This window comes from Gobio gobio, assembly GCF_949357685.1.
Source record: "Gobio gobio genome assembly, chromosome: 12".
Classification (NCBI taxonomy): Eukaryota; Metazoa; Chordata; class Actinopteri; order Cypriniformes; family Gobionidae; genus Gobio; species Gobio gobio.
In genome coordinates, this window is record NC_137105.1 from 18,176,830 (window position 1) to 18,198,999 (window position 22,170).

Genomic DNA, 22,170 nt, shown 5'->3' on the forward strand with positions numbered 1-22,170 from the left:
CTATTTATGAGTTTGACCATATGTTGTTCCACTTCATCTCTTCTCATCATTGCCTGAATGCAATATGTCTCATCTTTGGGGAGATTATGTTCGCATAAGCAGCACACACCTGCCAGCATCCTGGCACTAACGCGCCTTTTAATTAGAAAGTTAACCATGACAAATCAAGCCACACAAACTCTCCCAGAGTTCAGCTCATCCCCATCCGACGCCAGTCAAATCCAAGAGATCCTGGCAGTTCCTCAAAGGAGACGCGCCCTGCCAACATCACCGCACGGGCTGAAGTGTCTCCCTCTTCGTGTGTGGTGGTCTGAGCACATTAAAGCTGCGTTTTATTTATTTGTTGAGGATTATTGGTCCTTTCCATTGGCATGTGGCAGTGCCAGTGCGCATGGAGCCTGTTAGGATGCCAATGGAGAGTTTCTACAGATGTGCCCTTTGATGTGAAGCCACCCAGATACTGAGTGATTCAACTCAGATCAGGATCTTTACAAATATCATTCAGCCTATCAAGAAAGGGCTGATGGTTTAACTGATTTGTTTTCAACTATCCCTGCTGGAAAACCAGCTTAGACCAGTATAGTGCTGTCCAGTAAAACCAGCATGGTGTTTCTTTTGAAATCTGCTTGACCTGGTTAACTAACATGCTCTTGTTGGTTAAAAAGTCTTGAGCGAGCCAATTGTGTGGTTAAACATACTTGGATTCAGTGCATACCTTAAATACTGGACAATACTATAATTAAAATGAATTGCACTTTATGAAACATGTTACTACACTACCATGCAAAAGTTTGTGGGTCTGTATTTTAAAGAAATTAAATTCAGCAAGTATGTATTAAAGTTCAAAAGCACCTACGGTATTTCAAATAAATGCTGTTCTTTTAAACTTTCTATTCATCAAAGAATCCTGAAAAAAAAGATTATGACTTCCACAAAAATGTTAAGCAGTGTGTATTTTGTTTTCAACATTGATAACAATAATAAATGTATCATGAGCACTAAATCAGCATATTAGAATCACTGAAGTGACACTGAAGACTGGATGTAATGGCTGCTGAAAATTCAGCCTTGACATCAGGAATAAATTACATTTGTAAAAATATTAAAATAAAAAAACAGCATTTTGTACTACTAGTGTTTTACTTGATCACCTTGGTGAGCCTAAAACATTTTCACAAACATTTAGAAATGATACCAAATCCAAACATTTATTTGTAAAGTTTTTCCACTTGATATATATATAAATATATATATATATATATATATATATATATATATATATATATATATATATATATATATATATATATATATATATATATATATATATATATATATATATATATATATATATATATATATATATATATATATATATATATATATATATATATATATTTGACGTGTTATTTGTCTCGTCGTTTTTTTTAATCACTTTTTATTACAAAAAATATACTTTTTTCAGCACTTATAAAACTCCAATGTAATAAGAGTGAAATATTTGACAAGAAATCTGCGCTTCAAAAACTATGTGTGCACTTGCATTGTTCGAACTAAATTTGTAGTGAATCCATTTCAAGTCACGTGTACGTCCTCTAATCCACCAGTAGATGGCGGGCGATGTCCACATCACCTCTTCCCCAGGAGAAAGGCTTTAGTGACAGATTGTATAATCGTTTAGGGGCAGTAAAGTCTGCCGAACAGGAAATCCTCAGCGTCTCTCGTCGAGGTTGTCAAAACAGCCGCACAATGTGCACTTTCATGTGCACAACTGGACCCTGTCGCCCCTACCAACAATCGCTTGTGTTCGCTGCACAAAGTGGCCTCTGTGTCGGCCGGGCCGCCTCCTTATGGCCCGGCGGCCGCTGTGGAGGTGATCAGGGGCATGTTCAGCATAGCGTGTCTGTTTGTGTGATTAATCACCGTGTAAAACTGCAGCGTATCCGTTTCGGTGGGAGCGAGGAGCCACGGGCGCCTCTCCGTTTATGCGTCATTGTGTCTAACGGTGCCCGGTAGCTGAGCGCTGAGAGCAGGGGGCAAAAGTTTGAGCATATGGTTGAGATTAAGGCGCTAAAGAAACTGGCTGATTCACATGATTGGGATTTGTTTTATTTTGAGTTTGGCTGATTACTGAATAAACGTCTTAAAAGTGATTGATCTTTGGGAATACTCACTAAAGCCTTTTGTTCAGTGTAGCATGATCATAAACATCTATTCCAAACCCAAAGTGTTGCTCGCTTCCTATATGTGTTTACATCTGTTCAGTTTGGCTTTAGGCTATTTGCATACTGTCATCATGAACCTTTGTTGATTCTAAAGTCTAAATGATTGTCTCTTTTATTGCCATATTTCTACAGTAGGCTATAGAGTAGGGTATGTAGATATGCGCAGGATACGCAAATGGCCTTCAAAATGTGCAGTAGCCTACACAACTGTTAGAATCTGAGGATTATGGGATAGCTAAGTGTCCACTGGCTGCTCACTTCAGAATCTCAGTAGACACTTGAGTATTGTTTGCCTACTGTTTCTCAGATACTTCATATTCTGATATAGTTTCGACATACATACTGCTTTTTTGTTTCCGGTTTTGCAAATAACTAACCAAGTTAGCAGTTTTTGAGCTTCCGGTTTCATTGCCCCAAAGTCAATGGGTATTTGTTAAATGCCTGAAGTAAGGTGTGACGTTGACCCAAGCTCAAGATATTGTACATTTTACTCTATGACATAAATTACACCAGTGATACCCCATGATGTTTTAAAGTTTTTACTTGTCTTGCTAACAATGGACTACAGAGGCTGTCCGGGACATTAAACGTCATCAAAACTCATACTCCCTTTTACAGTTTATACTCCTGCTCTAGCGAACTATTCTAACTCAAACTTTTCACCTTGTTGATTTTAAATAATATGGTTTTGGAAGCTTAGTGGTGACATTGAAGTCATGTGACCATTGTGTAGTTCAATATAGAGGGGTGCAGTGCAGGTATGACATCACTTTGTAGGCCAAAACGCGGAAACAAGTTAGCATTTTAGCACTTCCGGTTACATCGCCCCGAAGTAGCCTAAGTGTTTTTCTTTAATGGGATTTAGGTTAAATGGCTTAAATAAGGTTTGTGATGAACACAAGCTCAGGACACTTTCACACTTTATTCAAAGACATAAAATACATCAGTATTTCCCCCATTTTAAAAAAAAAAAGCTGTTACATGGCTTGAAAAAAGGTTGCTAACAAGTGGCTAAATGGGACTGAGGCTGTCTAGACTTCATCACGCCGAGCAGGTAACCTCAGTCTGTTTTTACAGCTTAATTTATGCTTATAATTGTTCTTTTATTAACTATTCTAACTCAAGCTTTCTGGGAGAATGTTTTTATATAAAAACTGAAAGTTTTTGGAAGCTCAGTGGTGGTGATGTTTGTGGAGTCCGTTTATAACCTACCTTGAGCTTTTTACTTCTGTCAGCTGCATTTCGGCTTCAAAATAAAAGTTGTGTTCATCTGTGATAATTATCTTGATAGACAAAACGTGTAAGTATCATAAACTTTTGTTGATGGCAGAGCTTGTTTTTTTTTTGCGATAATTCAAAAGCCAATGGAAAAATCCTATTTGGGTTTTGTTGAGGGTACCAATGTGATGCCAACTGCCAGTTGGCCTTTAAAGTCACCTGCACCACTCTATATGCTGTGTTCATGCCATGTCGTAATTACTGTAGGCTCGAGATGACTACACATGACGTTCTATTTGGAAGTGTTCACTTCCTTTGACTGGGAGTAATGCATTTCAATGGCAACACTGTCAATGCCTAAATGAGTCCACAGCGGTCAGGCGGTATCGCCGTCATGTGGTACAAATAGGAGCTCTCAGTAAATTCTCATCTTACAAGCTTAATGAGGACGTGAACACTTTTTACAAGTTTAAATCTCACAATTGCGGTAAATACAATATGGCGTGAAAGCACATAAAATTTTACTTCTGGAAATTGCTGGTTGGCCTACAAAATTACAGCTGCATCCGAAATCGCATGAGTAGGCATTTCTTTTGAATAAGTAATTACTTTGCAACCACTAAAAAAGTATGTTATATGTAGTATGAATGTACATTGTGTTAAATGAATCATTTAGTGAATGATGTTTACTTCAGTGAATGGTAACCAAGGTCGAACTCTATGGCCTCAACTTCATGAACCGCCCACAGTCTTCTCCGGCTTGGCTTTGCATAGAGACTAAACAAACTCTGATTAGACAGAAAACAAATTTGAACAAGGTTTATTAAATTCACATATTGGTCTCTAGTGTGGGCTAAACAGTGTCGTCGTCTGGTCTAGTATAGCAGGACAATCTACCATGTTAAATTGACCCTGTATAATGTTACATAAATGGACAAGTAGGTGTTTTCATTCTTAATCAATAAACACATTTGAGCAGACATGAAGAGGGAATGGCTTTACCACGTGGACACACACACGTGTTGTGTTTTCATGTTTTATGCAGACTTTCCATAGGCATAATGATAAACTGTGTATGCTACCCCCCTACACTAACCCTACCCCTAAACCAACCCGTCACAGAAAACGTTATGCATTTTTACATTTTCAAAAAACATCACTTGATTTATAACCTGTTTTTCCTCACAGGGACCAAAACATGTCCCCACAAGGTCAGAATTTTGGATATTGCCATCTAACTCTGGGTTTACCTGAACCACACACACACACACGTATGGTTCGCTATCTTTGTGGGGACTCTCCATAGAAGTAATGGTTTTTATACTGTACAAACTGTATATTCTATCCCCACTAACCCAACCCATCACACAAAACTTTTGGCATTTTTACAGAAAAAAGAAAAAAGTTTGTTTCCTCATGGGGACCTCAGTTTAGGTCTCCACGGTGACACGAGACCCATGAGTCACTGTGCATTCAGGTTGAATTTCTCACCTGGATAGAAAAACATGTACACACATTTGGATCCTTGCCTGCCGTAGTTCATGCTCAAGTATAAATATAACCTGTAATTCTTGTTAGAATTAGAGGGTAAATATAACCTATACAGCTGTGGATCCGTGCTGTTCTTGGCAGCGCCATTGGACTTTTAATGTTAAAATATCACTATAAAACTTTTACAGACTTCGCTATTAATATATTTAAATTGGGGGTCTTTACAGCTTCCTCATAGATCTGGATGGTGTACGGCGTTTAACTGTTGGCCGTCTGTGCAACGGGTCACGACTGTTGCAGTCTCTCTCTGAGTTGCCTGGGCGAGAGATAAGAGAAGCATGTCAGTCTCTGCTGTTCAGCATCTCGCTTTCTCTCTCCGCTGTCAATAGCCTTGGGGTCTCGGTTAGCCTGGGCATGAGATAAGAGAAGTGTGTCAAACTGTACTGCTGTTTAGCACTGTAATACTCCGTTTCATGCTCTCTCTCTTTCTCTCTCTCTCTCTCACCGCTTTAAACTATTTCAGGGTTGAAAGTGGGTGGATTATCTGGTGACAAGTCCCAGACCAGCGCTCTCTCATTAGCACATGTGGCGTGCCATCACATGGTACCTTTGAAATGCTTCTACATCAGAGGCCGCACTGTCAAACACCTGCATCCTTCAACAGAGGTGTCAGAGCCCACGTTTGTGATTTATACTCACCGATTTGCACAAATTGCCACACGCTCCTTTTAGCTTAGAGCTCTGGGCATGGATGAAAAAAAAAGTTATTAAATGTAATTAATTGCATGAATGAAATGTGTTTTTTTAAGGCTGGTCTGTAATGTCATCAACATCTGTTAAAGAGCTATAAAATGTGTTTTTGCAGGCCGCTGTGTCTGAAGCACGGATCTATTCTCTCTCTCTCCCTCTGTTAATTTTAAGAGCTCCTTTGAGTGCATCATAAAAACAACAGCATGAAAGACCAGTGCTGCTCTCAGCGCTCTCATATCTGTCTCATAACCCTTAACACACATGCACACACTCTCTCACACAATGATGCTTAAAACAGGTTGTTAACATTGCTTTGCAACCTGAGTCAGGTCTCCCACCATCATTGATTGCATTGGGCAATTTTAATTCATTATAATTAATAATTTTGGGCTCTTTTTATTGTATGCTGTAAAATGAGAGGCATTGTGACAGGAATTTGGGGCATTCTGTATTTGTGAATAATTTGTCATTCACATTTATAAAAATGGTCAATCCTTTTTTCTTCATGCTCATAACAAATACTTTCTTTCACACGCCAGTGTTAACTTGAAATGTGTTTTTACAAAAAAGTTTTTAAAAAAAAAATCTTAAATGTCTGTACAATATGGCAATCAGAAAACAAATAATGTAAAGACTCCTCAATATTATTACAAAAGACAATTTCCATAAACTTATGATCTTTAAATTAATTTCTATTTATTTGAAATGCAAAATTTGTAGGGCAACAGCCAGGCCTTTCTGCATTTTCTTATCTATAGAAATCCAATAAATTCTTTGTCTAATATCTTTGTTTTTTGCATCTTCATTTGAAATATTTAGAGATTTAAATTTGGAACCACATACTAACATACTACTCTTACTATTTTTGCCATAGAAAGATATGGGAAAAATAGTAAGAGTAGTATGCTATGCGGTTCCGAATTCAGCAAGTAGCAGAGACGGGCGTCACTTGTATTTCTAGTTAAGGAAGTTCCGCCTTTTGAAACAAAACAGCCAAAAGAGCTTCTTTGTTTGATGACAGTGGGACTTTTTTTTCTCTTAAAAGTTGTTTAAAGGTGCACTATATAACATTTTTTCAGTAAAATATCCAAAAAACCACTAGGCCAGTGTTATATATTTTCTTCAGTTGAGTACTTGCAATATCCCAAATGTTTCCAACTATGAATCGTGAGAAATTGCTATTTTAACCAAGGTACTTGGACGTGTGAGGGAGTCGCCTGTCGATTGCATCGTATCTGCGTTACCCTCGGTTTCCGGTTTTATTTTGCAGAAACGCTTTACTCTCACTGCAGTGTGCAACAAGTGTCATAGCAGTCGCCGAGCGAACGCACAGAGTAATGTCATAACTTCATTTTCAACACACTTGATGTATCTATGATAATCAGAGCTATGTTACCTCATACTCATGACTGGGCGGGAAAGCGGAAGTGGCGCCGGCGACTGTCATAATAAATGTCCCGCTGTTCGCAAGGCGTGTGTTGCGTTCATCTTATTAACAATCGCTCCAGCGGCCTTGCTCTGCTTCATACTACAGTAACATTAATAATCGCATCCATGAACATGATTTCTGCCCGAGTCCTATCCCGATTATTTTCCACCGGATGTGAGGTGAAGACCACAGCTGCGTCCGAAACCTGGAAAATGCTGCCTTCGGAGGACACATTTCAAGGTACGAAGGCATCAAGGCACGTCTGAATCTAATGTTAGCTTCACTTCCTGGCTTCTGAGATACCTTCATCTGATCGATTTTTGAAGGCAGCATAGATGTATCCTTCGCTGCCTTTGATATACCACAATCCTATGCTTTCCATTCTGTGACAGTTGAGCTGGAAAAAAAGATGGCGTCCGAAAGTTGTGTTTGCTGGTCAGTTCATGTGTAAATGTCAATTTTTTGACCAACATTTTCCACTTCTGATGTCATTTCTAGCGAGAAATTACTAATGTAGTAATTAAATATTTGTTTAGTTCTCACCAAAGCTCTCTCTATTTTGCTGTACATCATTAAACTGTTACACTGCCTAAGATGTCTGTCCGAAATTAGTTTTGTGTGGTGCCTTCATGCGAGGCAACGAGTCAGCTGCCTAGGTTTTCGGACGCAGCCCACATGTCCCAAGATTCTGCGCTCAAACTTGGCGTCATCAAACTACGCCTTTGTTTTGAACAGGCGACCTCTAGTGGACTGAAAAATTACATAGTGCACCTTTAATCATGTAATTTCTAACATGTTTGACTTTCAAAATGATATTTTGATTTAATTATTTTTGTCCATAAAATGAAAGTTAGTGGGGTCCAGTGTTGTTTTGAACCCTATATTGACTTTATTGACAGGCTTTAAATTGTCTTCTGTCAACAGAGGAAAGAAAGTAACAGGTTTGGAATAGCATAAGGGTGAGTAGATGGTAGAATTTTGGGTGAACTAACCTTTTAAAATGGACTATGGTACAATACACACTATTCTTTCTACCCTCTCTTTTGCATATGGGTTAAATCTACATGACTTCTTTAAAAGTTCGGAAACACGGTTAATATGTGTCGATTTATGTGTTGAGGGAGAGAACAGAGTCATCTCTGTTAAAGTACATCAGGGGCGTTTAGATCTCTCTCCTGCTGTCCATAAAGCCCACCGCTCAGATTGTAAAATGGCCTTTCACGAGATGACACAGGAAGCACTCCCTAGCTGAGGCTCAGCCGTTCCCCACCGACCACAAATCACTGCGCACCATTCAGCTCCTCTGACAAACCCTCTCTGGGTCAGAACTGGTACAGTAACAGCTGGTTTTGAATTTAAAGGTGCAGTAATATATTCACAGATTTTATGGTTGGTTGAAGATCAGTGATTTGTTGAAATGTAATTGTCTACTGTCTCCGCCGGTGGTCACGGGCTAACAGGTCAGCACTGGTCTCAGAGGAAGAGCACTGCTAACAATCAAATCCATTGTGCAGGTCTGCTTCAGTTCATGTGTCTCACTCTGTCAGGACTTCACATGCTAATCAAAAACATGTTTAATCGCAGTCCGTTCTATGACCTGAGGCATATAGGGCCACAGCATGAAAGACCTTTTCTTGTGCCTTTTACCTTCATCTGTGAAAGTGACAGTTGCAGGAAACCTTTGGAATGGTATTGTTTCTAAGTGGATTTTGATATTTTAATTTTCTGGAATTGACTCTGATTCCAATCCCAGGATTTTAGAATCAATAGAATTGATTCGACTAGTTTTCTTGATTCTTAAAATTACCATGAAATGGATCAAAATAGAAGTCTTATCTATCTATCTATCTTACTCTATCTTACTCTATCTATCTATCTATCTATCTATCTATCTATCTATCTATCTATCTATCTATCTATCTATCTATCTATCTATCTATCTATCTATCTATCTATCTATCTATCTATCTATCTATCTATCTATCTATCTATCTATCTATCTATCTATCTATCTATCTATCTATCTATTTATTTATTTTTGAGACTGAGCCAGACAAGGTTTACTTCTTTATTATGGAATAAAACATTAATTTCAACTATTTAACCACGTCTTTTTACATAATTGACATTGTTTAATATCCTTTCAAATACCATACAAATTCATATATGTCCCCTCTGGGGGAAAAAATGGGATTAAATGGATTAATTGCGAACCAGTGCGAGTAAAACCAGTACCAGCGTAAAAAAAACAAAAACAAAACAAAGATTCGATTCGCCATCAATAAAATGTCCTCTCTCAGTCTCAAGGTCCATTAATTTACTAAAAACATATTTAAACCAGTTCATGTGAGTACAGTGGTTCAATATTAATATTATAAAGCGCGAGAATATTTTTGATGCGCCAAAAAAATAAAATAAATAAATGTAGCGTTATGAATCAGTGTGTTAAATCATGATTCGGATTGCATGTCAAACCGCCAAACTGCTGAAATCACGTGAATTTGGCGCTCAGATCCGCTGATTCATAATGCTCCGAAGCTTCCTGATGCAGTGTTTTGAAATCGGTTATCACTATATAAGTCATTATTTAGTTTTTGTCGTCGCTTTATAATATTAATATTGAACCACTGTACTCACATGAACGGATTTAAATATGTATTTAGTACATTAATGGATCTTGAGAGAGGACATTTCATTGCGGGCTATGCAGGCCTAACTGAGCCATCGGATTTCAACAAAAATATCTTATTCCGAGGATGAACGGAGGTTTTACGGGTGTGGAACGGGACGAGGGTGAGTAATACATGACAGTGTTTTTATTTTGGGGTGAACTAACCCTTTAAGTCGGTTCACTCCGTGCAACTCATGACATGGGACAGAGTTATTCGCTGTATACGGCATCATGCAATATCCGTTTTCTAAGTTACTGTATCTCAAGACAAACAAAAACAACAACAACGCCACCGGTACCAATGCTAGTTGTTTTTAAACGGTTATTTTGTAAATGGGAAAGTTTTATAAAAACAGCAAATTTTCTGTCCTGTACTGACTAGAGCTCTAGCCTCTTAGTCGTGTCACACATGCCAGGCCCTTCTGTATGTTGTTTCCTGAGTGGAACAGACGCTAACCTTAGGAGTACTGAGTTAAATACTCAAAGTTTTCAACAAGTAGTCTCGTTTTACTGTGTGAGAAGTCGATGTTTGTGATTTTTGGTCGACTTTGCCCATTTTTATATGGCTTTCCCCGTAACTCCAATAAAGCATTCAGGCGATCGTTAACAGATTCGTGTCAGAGGCACAGGGGTCAGCGCTGTTGTATAGACCTACATGACAGATCATTTCCTGTCTATGAGTGAATATGAACATTTTCAATCATCACTCTCTGTCTGCTCTAAATCTCACACCAGCTGATTTGGTCAGTCGTCAGCTGATGCTGCACATGTTGTTTTTGTTTGGAAATGGAGTGATATCTCTATATTTTATTTTATTTATGTGCTCTGTACAGTGTGAAAATGTCACTTACTGTCAAACCAAGTGTTCATAGAGTCTGTCCAACATCAGTCCCAAGGTGTGCTCACAAATCACCCCTTATGCACTTTTCCAGGGACAGCCATTTTTAAATGGTGTTAGAAACCATAGTGGACATTAAGGAGTGCACTCCCTTGCAAGCAAGAACGATTGTGCAAATATGTACAGTCGGAGGGTAATGAAAACCCATTAAACACTGTGAGGGTCAGGGCGAATTAAAGGGTTATTTCACCCAAAAATGAAAATAATCCCATAATTTACTCACCCTCAAGCCATGCTACATTCTCCTAAGCGAAATTATGCTCTTTTGTAAGAAAAAAATCCATATTTATAACTTTATAAACTATAATCACTGGCTTCCGGTAACAGCTGTATGTGAGTCTATGACGTATCGACAAACGCAACGTGCAGAGGATAGAGCAAAACAAAACACTGGTCATGAATTAGAAGTTTAAAACAAGAATTTTTAAAGGGAGATGTTGGAGGAGCTTGAGTTTGCCCAGCCCTGTTTGTTTGAACTACTCTCACCTAAGCTTACGCTACTCCTACTTCCTACTTCATATGTCGGGTCAGAGGTTGGCCTAACTCTCCCGCCTGAACTAGACTTGCGTAACTCTATTTACTCCCATTATAACCTAAGGGTTGAGGGTGAATAAATTATGGTAGGCTATAATTTAATTTAAATTTTTGGGTGAACTAACCCTTTAATTCCTGCATCGTAACAGTAAATGTCATCCACAGTGGATCATACAGGTTTTTATTGATTTTTATACATAAAGTTTATACAAGCTAAACTGAACAAAATTATAAACGCAACACTTTTGTTTTTAGCCACATTTTTCACACACCTGCACACCTGTGCAATACACTCTAAAAAAGTTTACTATGATTTACTACATTTTTTTGGTGAAAAATTTTTAGACTAAAAAAATTGAGTACATTTTAAAGCAGTGAAATCAATTACATACACCGTATGAGCTGAGCAAATGCAAGTAAAAAAATTAAGTCGATCTGTGTAACTACATTTGGTACATTTACAAATAAATTTGAGGGGGAAAACATGTAAAAACCAATATTTAAGAGTAAAATTAACTGTTTTTATTTATGAGTAATATTAACTCTTATAGTATAACTTTTAATTTCCTCTAAACCTTTGTAAAATACTCCACACAACCACACTTATACATGACAGTGGCCTTTATTGTCGATGAGTAAAGCAATACAGCATATATTACAGTTTTGACATGTATACAATATTTTACAACATATTTACAGCATTTAAACTCATGTAACAAACATTTTAGAAGTAAAAATTAAACATTTAAAGTAATTCAAGTGTAATCAACCTGTCTGTTATCCAATTTCCACCGTATCAGCGCCGCTTCACGAGCCTGAGATGGACTCGCGCTCTGTGGGTGGACTTTGAACTTCAGACCGCCGTCCGGCGTTTCACTCGTAGCTCAAAGATGCTGCAACGCGCCTGACTCCATAACCTGCCAATAAACAAACAGTGCACAGTTTTAAGAACATTTATTCATCCAAAATAATTATATTCATTATCTTAAGGAATAAAGTCGTGTGTTTTGAGCAAGGCAGTAGCACCAGGGGCTTCAAAGACAGATGCAGCACAATGCGTCCCTGTATGTTGTTTTGCATTAAAGCTACACTGTGTGATATTTTCCCCCATCTAGTGGTGAAATGGTATATGACCATCCAGTGAATTTTAGTTTCTGTTCCTCTCAATTCCGATTTCGTTTTAACTCCTACGGTGGCCGATTTAGTCCAAGATTAACATGGCTTCCAGTTCAACCTCGTCCACATTCGACACGGTACCATCGAGTGTTAAAACGCGAAAGGCAAAGCTTGAATTTACGGGTATGTCCCTCTTTAGCTAATGTACTTTCAAGATGGAGGGGCAACATGGCGACTCGCATTCGAACCCCTTACCCGTATGTATTTTCAATGGCATATTAGAACCTTACGAGAATACTTTATTACTTGAAAGAAGTAAATATACATTAATGAGCACATATATTTTTGAAAGAACTAAGTGTTTTTAGCTAAGAATAAACTAAAAAAGTTACACAGTGTAGCTTTAGATAAAAAGATTTTAAGCTCAGTAATGATTTTATAGATAAAATAAAACACACAAACCTGAATTTCACAGAGGAAATGTTCCAATGTCCTGCGACGCTGAGAAGAAGGAACTCCTCTGGAGACTGAAGAGAATTCAAACAGCAGCGCTCACTCAACCGTCGGGCCGTCATCACGTCAAGGGACGGGGGAGGGGTGCAGTGTTATAATCAAGTAAACTTACTACATTTCTTCAGTGTGTGTTAAATATTAATAATCTTGATTTGAATTAAGTAATATTTGTGGTTCTTGAAACAGATCGATTTAATTCTCCTTTCTCAAATATTTTGATAGAAATTTCACAAATATATTAAGTATATTTGAAATAAATAATTGGTTATTCGAACACTAAATTCTTTTAGTGAAAAAAACTTAAATATAACTGAATTTCAGTCAATTATTTTGGTATGTTCAACTCAAAACATCAAATAAATGATATTTAGAAATTTTATTAAGTTAATAAAGTTAATTATTACTGTGATATTTACTAAGCCACTGAATTATTTTTTAGAGTGTATACTTATGCTGTCTAATCAGCATCTTGATATGCCAGACCTGTGAGGTGGATAGATTATCTGGGCAAAGGAGAAGTGCTCACTAACAGATTTAGACAGATTTGTGAACAATATTTGTGAGAAATAGACCTTTTGTGTACATAGAAAAAGTCTTAGATCTTTGAGTTTAGCTAATGAAAAATGGGGGTGTTTATAAAAAGTGTTGTGTTTATAATTTTGTTCAGTGTAGTTTCTGACATATTATATGCTAAACAATTTCATTACTCCTGGAATTTAACAGTTAGCCAAGTGTCAAGTGATTATTAAAGGAATGGTTCACCCAAAAATGAAAATTACCCCATGATTTGCTCACCCTAAAGCCATCCTAGGTGTATATGACATTCTTCTTTCAGACAAATACAATCGGAGTTATATTAAAAAATGTCCTGGCTAACCAAGGACATAATCCAATCGGATGTAATGTAAACGTTTTGCACTGCGAGAGGCGTTACACTCTCTTCATAAGTTGAATACAGAAGGTGGTCTGGCGGAAGCTAGATGTTTTACTTTATAGTGTTTAATATGGATATTTTTCTTACACAATCCTGTCAACATTTATTAACCCCCCGGAGCTGTATAGATTACTTTTATAATGGATGGATGCACTTCTTTGGGCTTCAAATTTTGGGCTGCCATTTACTGCCATTATAAAGCTTGGATTAGCCAAGACATTTTTATTATAACTCTGACATTTTTCTTTCAGATGAATACAATCATTTACACCTAGGATGGCTTGAGGGTGAGTAGATCATGGGGTAATTTTCATTTTTGGGGGAACTATCCCTTTAAATAGAAAGCACGGCCTATACTCAAAAGTGGCAACCCTTTCAGTGCATAATGGGGCTGTTTCCCAGACAGGGTTTACATTAAGCCAGGACTAGGCCTTAATCTAGAATAGTTAAGCGTGACTTAAATGGTTTTCTGAAACACATATTAAGTACAGATTACTAACACCTGGGCTATGGAGTCCTGAACCTAAAATAGGCAGTCGTTCTAATAAGGATGCTAGTCTCTAGTGTCAGTCGCTAATGCGCCAGCAAAGTGAAGTTTAAACGCACAGCTCTTACTAGCTTGCCTCTGTTACACACAAACACAAACACACACACACACATTGGGTTTTCATGTTTTATAGGGAATTTCCATAGACATAATGGTTTTTATACTGTATAAACTATATATTTATACGGATATTGCCATCTTTGTGGGGACGTAACGTAGGGTTTACCAGGCCATACACACACACACACACGCACACACTCTCTCTCTCTCTCTCTCTCTCTCTCTCTCTCTCTCTCTCTCTCTCTCTTTCTCTCTCTCTCTCTCTCTCTCTCTCTCTCACACACACACACACACACACATAGGGACCAGTTTTGGATACCGCCCTTTGTTTGTAGTGGACTATTTCTGTACTGCTTACTGTAAACTTCACTGTATATAATAAACAGTGCTGCTTACTGTTCTTTACTCTGGAAAGAATTTCCCCAAAGCCTATGTAGGTCATAGAAGCCATTGATATTAATTTGCTTATAGAATGTCTTATGGCCTGTTCACACCGGGACGATTTTCGCGTGCGTTTATCGCCGACGTTTAATGCCTCGTGACTAAACAAAGGGCGCCAATGTGAGTGTGCACACCGACGCGTAAAACGGCAGGCGTAAAAGCGTCATTTTTAAAAAAACGCCTCGGGTTCGTTTTTTTTATTTTGACGCGCCGCGTTAAAAACTGGCCGACCAATGAGATCCGCGCTTTTGTTCACGTGCCTGGAGCTGCTGAAGTGACAGTAAAACACGACTTTGTGGCGCTCAAGCACAAAACGGTCTTGCCGAGCACACATTGATACGACGAAGACGTAGTAAGTAGACAAAGAAGAAGATGAGCTGCTAATGCTGCTTGCCAGTTAGCAAAAAGTGTGTGAATGGTTTTGGCCATAGACATAATTATCTGTGGTTTTGGCAAGCACGTAAATACTGTCTCTCTTCTTCTTCTGTGTGACAAGCGAGTGTCAGAAGCGTAAAGTGCCGCAGCACCACCTTGTGTACCGGGAGCGCTATCTACTGAATGTGCACGTTCACTCGGCGCATCGTCAGTGAAAATCGCTTGGGTGTGAACACTCAAGACACACCGAAAAACGTCACGAAAAACGCTGGCGATAAGCGCGCGCGATATTCGTCCCGGTGTGTACAGGCCTTTATATTAATTTTGGGAAACGCAGTCTGTGCGGTATGCTGTAAATGTAGTCACATGACGTCATTACTTTGTATGTATAATTCAGTGAGTGAAGTTATCTCAAAAAATATTATTTAGCATTTTTATCCAATTCTATGTAAACCCCCCCCAAAAAGTCGTAACTTTTAGTAGCCTGAGCAAATCCTCCTTTTTTTCAATGTGGCAGTTATCTATTTCTTATGAACGTGTGAGACTCATTATTTCTTAGCCACTGTAGGTAAATAACTAGAATAATAACAAATTGCAGTATACAGTAAAACTATTTGCACAACAAATCAGTGTGTTTATGATTACAGTAATACATTAAAAGTACCACTGGATTATAAAGTACCAGTTTTAGGTGGATGAGTCAGAAATTGCAGTTGATGTAGCTTCTAAGTCATTTATCACTGAAAATGAGCCATTAGGCTAAGCACATTGAATTTTGGGATACAACATCCCACAGTTTGTTGTATAATGCAAATTTTGGCCAAATGCAGAATGTTTGGGTGTTCCATGTATACAAAAAATATGATTTTTTAAAAAAAAACAGGTAGTATGCCATTCCAAGCATACCTTTCTGTCCTTTCTTTTTAACTGATGAAGCGTTGATCGATCAGATTAAAACGTCAATGATGAGTGATGAGCTGTTTTCTCATAAGCGCCAATAACTGTTGTCATCTGATGCACAGTCCATTGACTGGATTAACCCAAACTCCATGGCCAATCCTGAAGGTGAGAGGTCACTGGTATTATAGTACCTCTCTGCATTATTTTGGAACAGGAATGTCAGTGACCACAAAAGACTGCTCTGGCCAGATGATCAATGAAGTCCAAACGCAATCCGTTAAGGTCAGGGTTGAAATCCAAAAAATGATGCTGTAGTGGATCCAGGTCAGAGGTGATCGTGAGGCCACATGCTGTCTGCTCAGTCATGTGTGAAGTTTTGAGAGTCATGTTTCGTTCTGTTTAGTCACAAAGGGATATGCTGGCTTGTGTCACGCACAGAATACAAAAACCCTGACAAGGTGATAAAAGACTGACACTGTCGCATATATTGTGCAATAATGTCTGGCTGAAAGGACATTATACATTACATATTTAACTCATAACTTACATATTTAACTAAATTTTTGACCTCTGTCAAATTCTTCTAATTTACTAATGCTTTATGTTGATCCAATCACATATGACTTATGTGGAAAACAAAAGAATATATTTTGGAAAATGCCTCCATACAATGACAGTCAATGGATCCAATCTCAATGTTGTTTTTGACCCATTGACTTTCACTGTATGGACAAAAACAGTTCTTTCTCAAAAGTATTCTTCAAAATATCTGTGTTCCACAGAAGAAAGAAAGTGCATGTTTGGAATGGCATAAAGGATGAGCAAATGATGACAGAATGTTCATTTTTGGGTGAACTATCCCTTTAAAAGAGGGCCTTTTAGGATTAGTGAAGTGTTTTTGTGCTAGTTTTGCAGTGGCAGAACTGTAGCAGGTGGTCATCAGTCAGGTCGGACAGATGTCCTCTGGCTTGTGGAGGTCAGAGAGAACAGACTGAGCTCCGACCTCCGGTGTGCTGAGAAGGCGAAATTCTATCGCAGTCTCTATCCTCATTGATCGGCCACACTTGAGCACGCATTAGGTTGCATCCACACAACAGCATGCTTTAATGAAATCAATCTGCTGTGGAAAGGCCTCACTCGGGTACCTGAGACAGAAGGAGGATTTAGAAACCTGTTACTGTACCATCAACATCTATCAGTTTGGCTTTTCATAGTTATATATATATATATATATATATATATATATATATATATATATATATATATAATATATAATATATATATATATATATATATATATATATATATATATATATATATATATATATATATATATATATATATATATATATATATATATATATATATATATATATATATATATTTATATTTACTGGGCGTAAATAAATGTGCATTTGTATGAGAATGTGATTTTATATGTGAGTTCATATCCTAAATGGAAAAAGCATTAAGAGTGGAAGCGCATGGTAATGTTCAGAATAGCATACTACCTTACTACTCAAATTATGTACTACTCAAGTATGTAGTATATTATGCACAGCATGCAGATTTTTTCTTTGAATGGAATATTCAGATGACATACTACATTTGCCTAACAGCATCCAAAATTATTATAAATAAATACTTCACAACCGCTTAAAAAGTATGTTCAATAAAGTATGAATGTGTGTAGTATGTATGTAATTTTTGGCATACTACATTCGCCATGTTGTCATTATCATGTGACCTATCAGTGTTAGTTACATCGTTTCACTGCCAGTCATAGCAGCGGCTATTTGCACTAAGTATTTGCATACAATAGATGCTATCTACACTGTGCAAATAGCGATAGATGCTATTTTCAGCAAGTGTAAATAGCAAATGGATTCTATTTGCACTAAGTGAAAATAACATATTTTCTTAGCGAGATATGATATTTACACTAAGTACAAATAGCTGTAGAGGCTATTTACTAAGTGAAAATAGTGATATATTCTATTGACACCATATAAAAGTAGCAGTTCTTTGCAATGTGAATAGTAATTACATGTTTATACTTTATTTTGACAGATACATACTATTTGCACCTTAGTATTGTTGTACATTAACAGGATGTAATAATAACATGGAGTGTAAATGATTATATTTATTAAAATTATTAAATGGATGCGGCCTTAATAGGACAATAAAAGCCCTCCCTACACCTACCCCTAACCCTACCCAATAAATGCTTTTATTATTATTAAACATTTCGTTAGGCACTTTATCTCTACATTTAGAACATTTTCTTAATTTTTATTGAAAGTAAATGCCTTTCCGATGTGATTTGTGACGAGAAAAGCGATGAACGCAAGCTCGGCAAAAGGCGGATTTGAACCCGGGTCGATCACATCAAAATCAGATCCTCTAGCTGAAGACCACTGAAGACATTGAAAGGGTGTTTTTTTATCTTGTTTGGCCCAACCAGACACTGTTAGGCGGAGCTAACAAGGCACGCTATTTACACTTGGTGTGAATAGATACTCCGTTCATAAATCCTCTCCCCTGACCTCATGGGATAGTGTCCATGCATACTTCAGGATATCACTAGAAAAAGTAGGTCATCCAGGTACTTCTTGTCTACTTTTTTATGAGTACTGTGAAATCAGACATAATTCTTTTGTCACATACTGTTTTTCACCTATAGTAGGAAAGTTTGTAATTTTGGATGCAGCCCATGTGATACTTTATCCCATAATGCAGTGGATTTATCTTCACTTTCCATTTCAAGTGATGAATGAACTAGTAGTTTCTTTAACTACTACTGCTAATTAAAAGAAAAGATTTTTAACCAGCTTATTGTTACAATATCAGCAATACTTTTAAAAGAACAATATGTATGTACTCTTTCTCTATGTACCTGCAGCCAGTTTTCCCCATTTTATTTTTTCAGCTAAAGTTCTTTTGACAGCTCTATGACTTTGAATTTTTGTATTTACGCACATGGACAGTTGGAATTGAAGCCAGAACATTATGGGTGTTGAAGTTTCCCTATTTTTTTGGGCAATAGTGAACGCCACAGCCATTTTTCTGTCATGTATTTTCTTTGCCTTTCTACTGCATAGACAGACACATTTTATTAAAAGCCCATCTTACCAGTGGTGAATTACCTCTTTAACCCTTAATTAAGATCTGCCACATAGGTTACTGTTGCCAACTCATATAAGCTTTACAGAAAATCTCATAGGAAAAAACTGGACATTTCTTTGAAAAGGGTTTTTAGAATGAATTGTAATTTTTATCTGCAATTTTATCTAAAGATATTAAATTATGCAGTACTGTGATTTAAAAAAACAGTGGGTTTAAGTAAGTTACCCATTTTTGCCATCAATTTATTTAAAAAATCTTGTAAAAATTAAAATTAATTTATTTGCAAAAATGTCTGAGATTTACAGTAGTGGATAATAGGGATGCCACAATTCTCAATATAATATTGAACCGTTCGGTACGGCATTCACGGTTCAATACGCGCTTGTGAATTCGGTTTTGCATTTAATGAATTATTTTTCTACACATTCTATCATTTGCCTCCATCCCAATATACTGAACAACACGACATCCATTCACATCACTCGTTGTGTTAGAGTTATACTCATGGAACACTATAGATATTCACAATCACGAAAGTTCATTTTTTGCATGCATTTTACAGCCTTGTCGGTTAAATATTTCACTCACGTGCTTATGAACGGTTTTAACATGCGCTTTTCAGAGCGTGCGCACTAAACGCCTGTCAAACAAGCGATTACTGTCTTACTGCGCTAATACTGTCAAATACACACAAGGTTAACATAAACACAATCGGTTAAACACATGTCTAAAGTGAAAGTAAAATCGGCGTGTCTATATATTAGATGCACGCAGGTCTTAAATTGACAGCAGCAACCTAGTGAACACGCTGTCCTTAAAGGGACAGTTCACCTCTAAAATTATGCCATTATTTACTCACTCTAATGTTGTTCCAAACCTGTATTCAATTCTCGATGACAGAATTTAAATTTTTGAGTGAACTATCCCTTTAATATTAATACAACAACAAAAGACAAAGAGAAAATCACTCACTGCTCTTGACTGAAAAACTAATACAGTAGCTTTAATAAGAATCAATGTATATTTTATAGTGAAGTCTATGTAGTGTTTTATTTTTACATTTATTCATTCAATTTCATACATAAATGCTGCTGTACAGCTCTGAGCTGCCAGTGTAAATCTTTATATTTATTTTATATTATACAATACACTAGGAATGTGTACAAGGTTTTTTTTTAAAGTAAAGATTTAAGTTGAAGTAAGGTTTTTCAATTCTTTTAAGTAAAATAAAGAAAGAGTATTGCAATATAAAAGTCTTGCTGTTCCTGTCGCCTAAGAATATAATAGCAAAAAACTCATGTGCAAGCCATCAGAACCGAACCGTACCGAACCGAAAACCGTGGTTAAAAACCGAGGTGTATTGTTTGCATCCCTAGTGGATAACAACTGTGTCTAAGTTATGGCTGGATTGCTCTGTAATGTTTTAAAGGCAGATCTTAGCCAAGGTTCAGTTTATTTGTAAGTCACATGTACATCAAATTTACACTAAATTAAACATCCCAAACATTATTTAACTATGAGATGATAAAACAATGAGTCTCATTCACTAATAATTGTCTAGATAATTTTATATTTGTATGCACAAGAGAACTTTGCACATATTACATACCTGCCCAAAGAATCTCTATAAAATAGCTTTTTGCATAACCTTTCCTTTAAAGCCTCCTTCTCTAATGCCAGTTTGCCATTCTCAAAACCAGTTCAAACACAATTCACACCTTTTATACAGACTCAGATTACAGACCATACAGCACATACGCGTATCTGAATTGTTAGAAACCTTCCTAAAAAAGAAACCAAGTGATACAGCTTTTCTTACTCTTTCACTGTATATAATACAATATATTAAAGGTGAATTATCTATGTATAAAATTTTATCTTAGCACAATTATAAGGCCATCCAGAGTATGTGATTTTTTGCAAAAGTGTGATTTCAGTTGATCCTCTACCAACCGACTACAGAAGTTATTAGTGCATCATGATTTGTTTTTGTAAATGTTCGTAAGATTTCATGCACGCTTAGTGAATGAGTGTGTCTTTTAAACTCTTTTATTGTCGCATACTGTTTCTCAAACTTCTATGAGAACGTCAGTATTCCATTCCGACCATATCCCATGTCTATTTCACCCCGTAGCACAGCTCAGTGACACACAATCTCCGGCTCTAGACAAAGTAATAAATATCTCGTCCGTGAGATAAAGGGAGAGTGTGTGAGATGATTACACTCAGATGTGCCATATGTGTGAGTTTACCCACAGTACACGCGGAGCCGTGAGGATGAAGGGAGTGGAACCTCCCCACACTTGTTCTTTTCATCCCTTTATTCTTGCAGGAAGAGGCACATGTATATTTTTGGGGGGGCTGTGAGTGGTGTGTTTTCTCTCAGTAGGGATAATGCTAGTCATTAATCATCGTGTCTCGTGCTGAAACGGCCTCCCGCTTGAAATGTCACCGGGATCCGCTGTGCCCAGCGCCCGCTACCGTTCATCCGCTCCGTTAACCGTTCCTGGGAGCCTCCCGCTGTTTCACACACCTGGACTTGAGCCAGCCGACCGGGATATTTTTAATTCCGCTTCCCCTTTACCTCAACGCTCAGGAATGCTCTCCCACCTACGTGGCGTCTGCTCGCCATTACTTTTATTTGAAATTCAGATCTATATTTGCTCATCAGAAACACATGCTACGGCGGGTAAAATGCACACAGAGAGCTCACAATGAGGAACATCTTGGAGCCCATAACTTAAGCTCGTTGTTAAATTGCCCCGAACCATGTGAATATGTGTATCTGTGTTACAGGAACACAGGAAATACCGTCCTGTTATCCAGGTTTTTGATCTATATGTCCATACACGACCTCTCGTATGGAGGCCCGTGCTATTAAGATACATTTAGAACAGAACCAAAGATACTGAGATACTTTCATTCAAGCTTACGCACAA

The 22,170-nt window shown here is 37.4% G+C and overlaps 1 protein-coding gene across 1 annotated transcript in view; it reads right to left on the reverse strand.

Moving 5' to 3' along the window:
- Nucleotides 1-22,170, reverse strand: part of drc1 (dynein regulatory complex subunit 1 homolog (Chlamydomonas)) — a 548,506-nt gene that overhangs the window by 63,465 nt on the left and 462,871 nt on the right. The window lies entirely within an intron of this gene.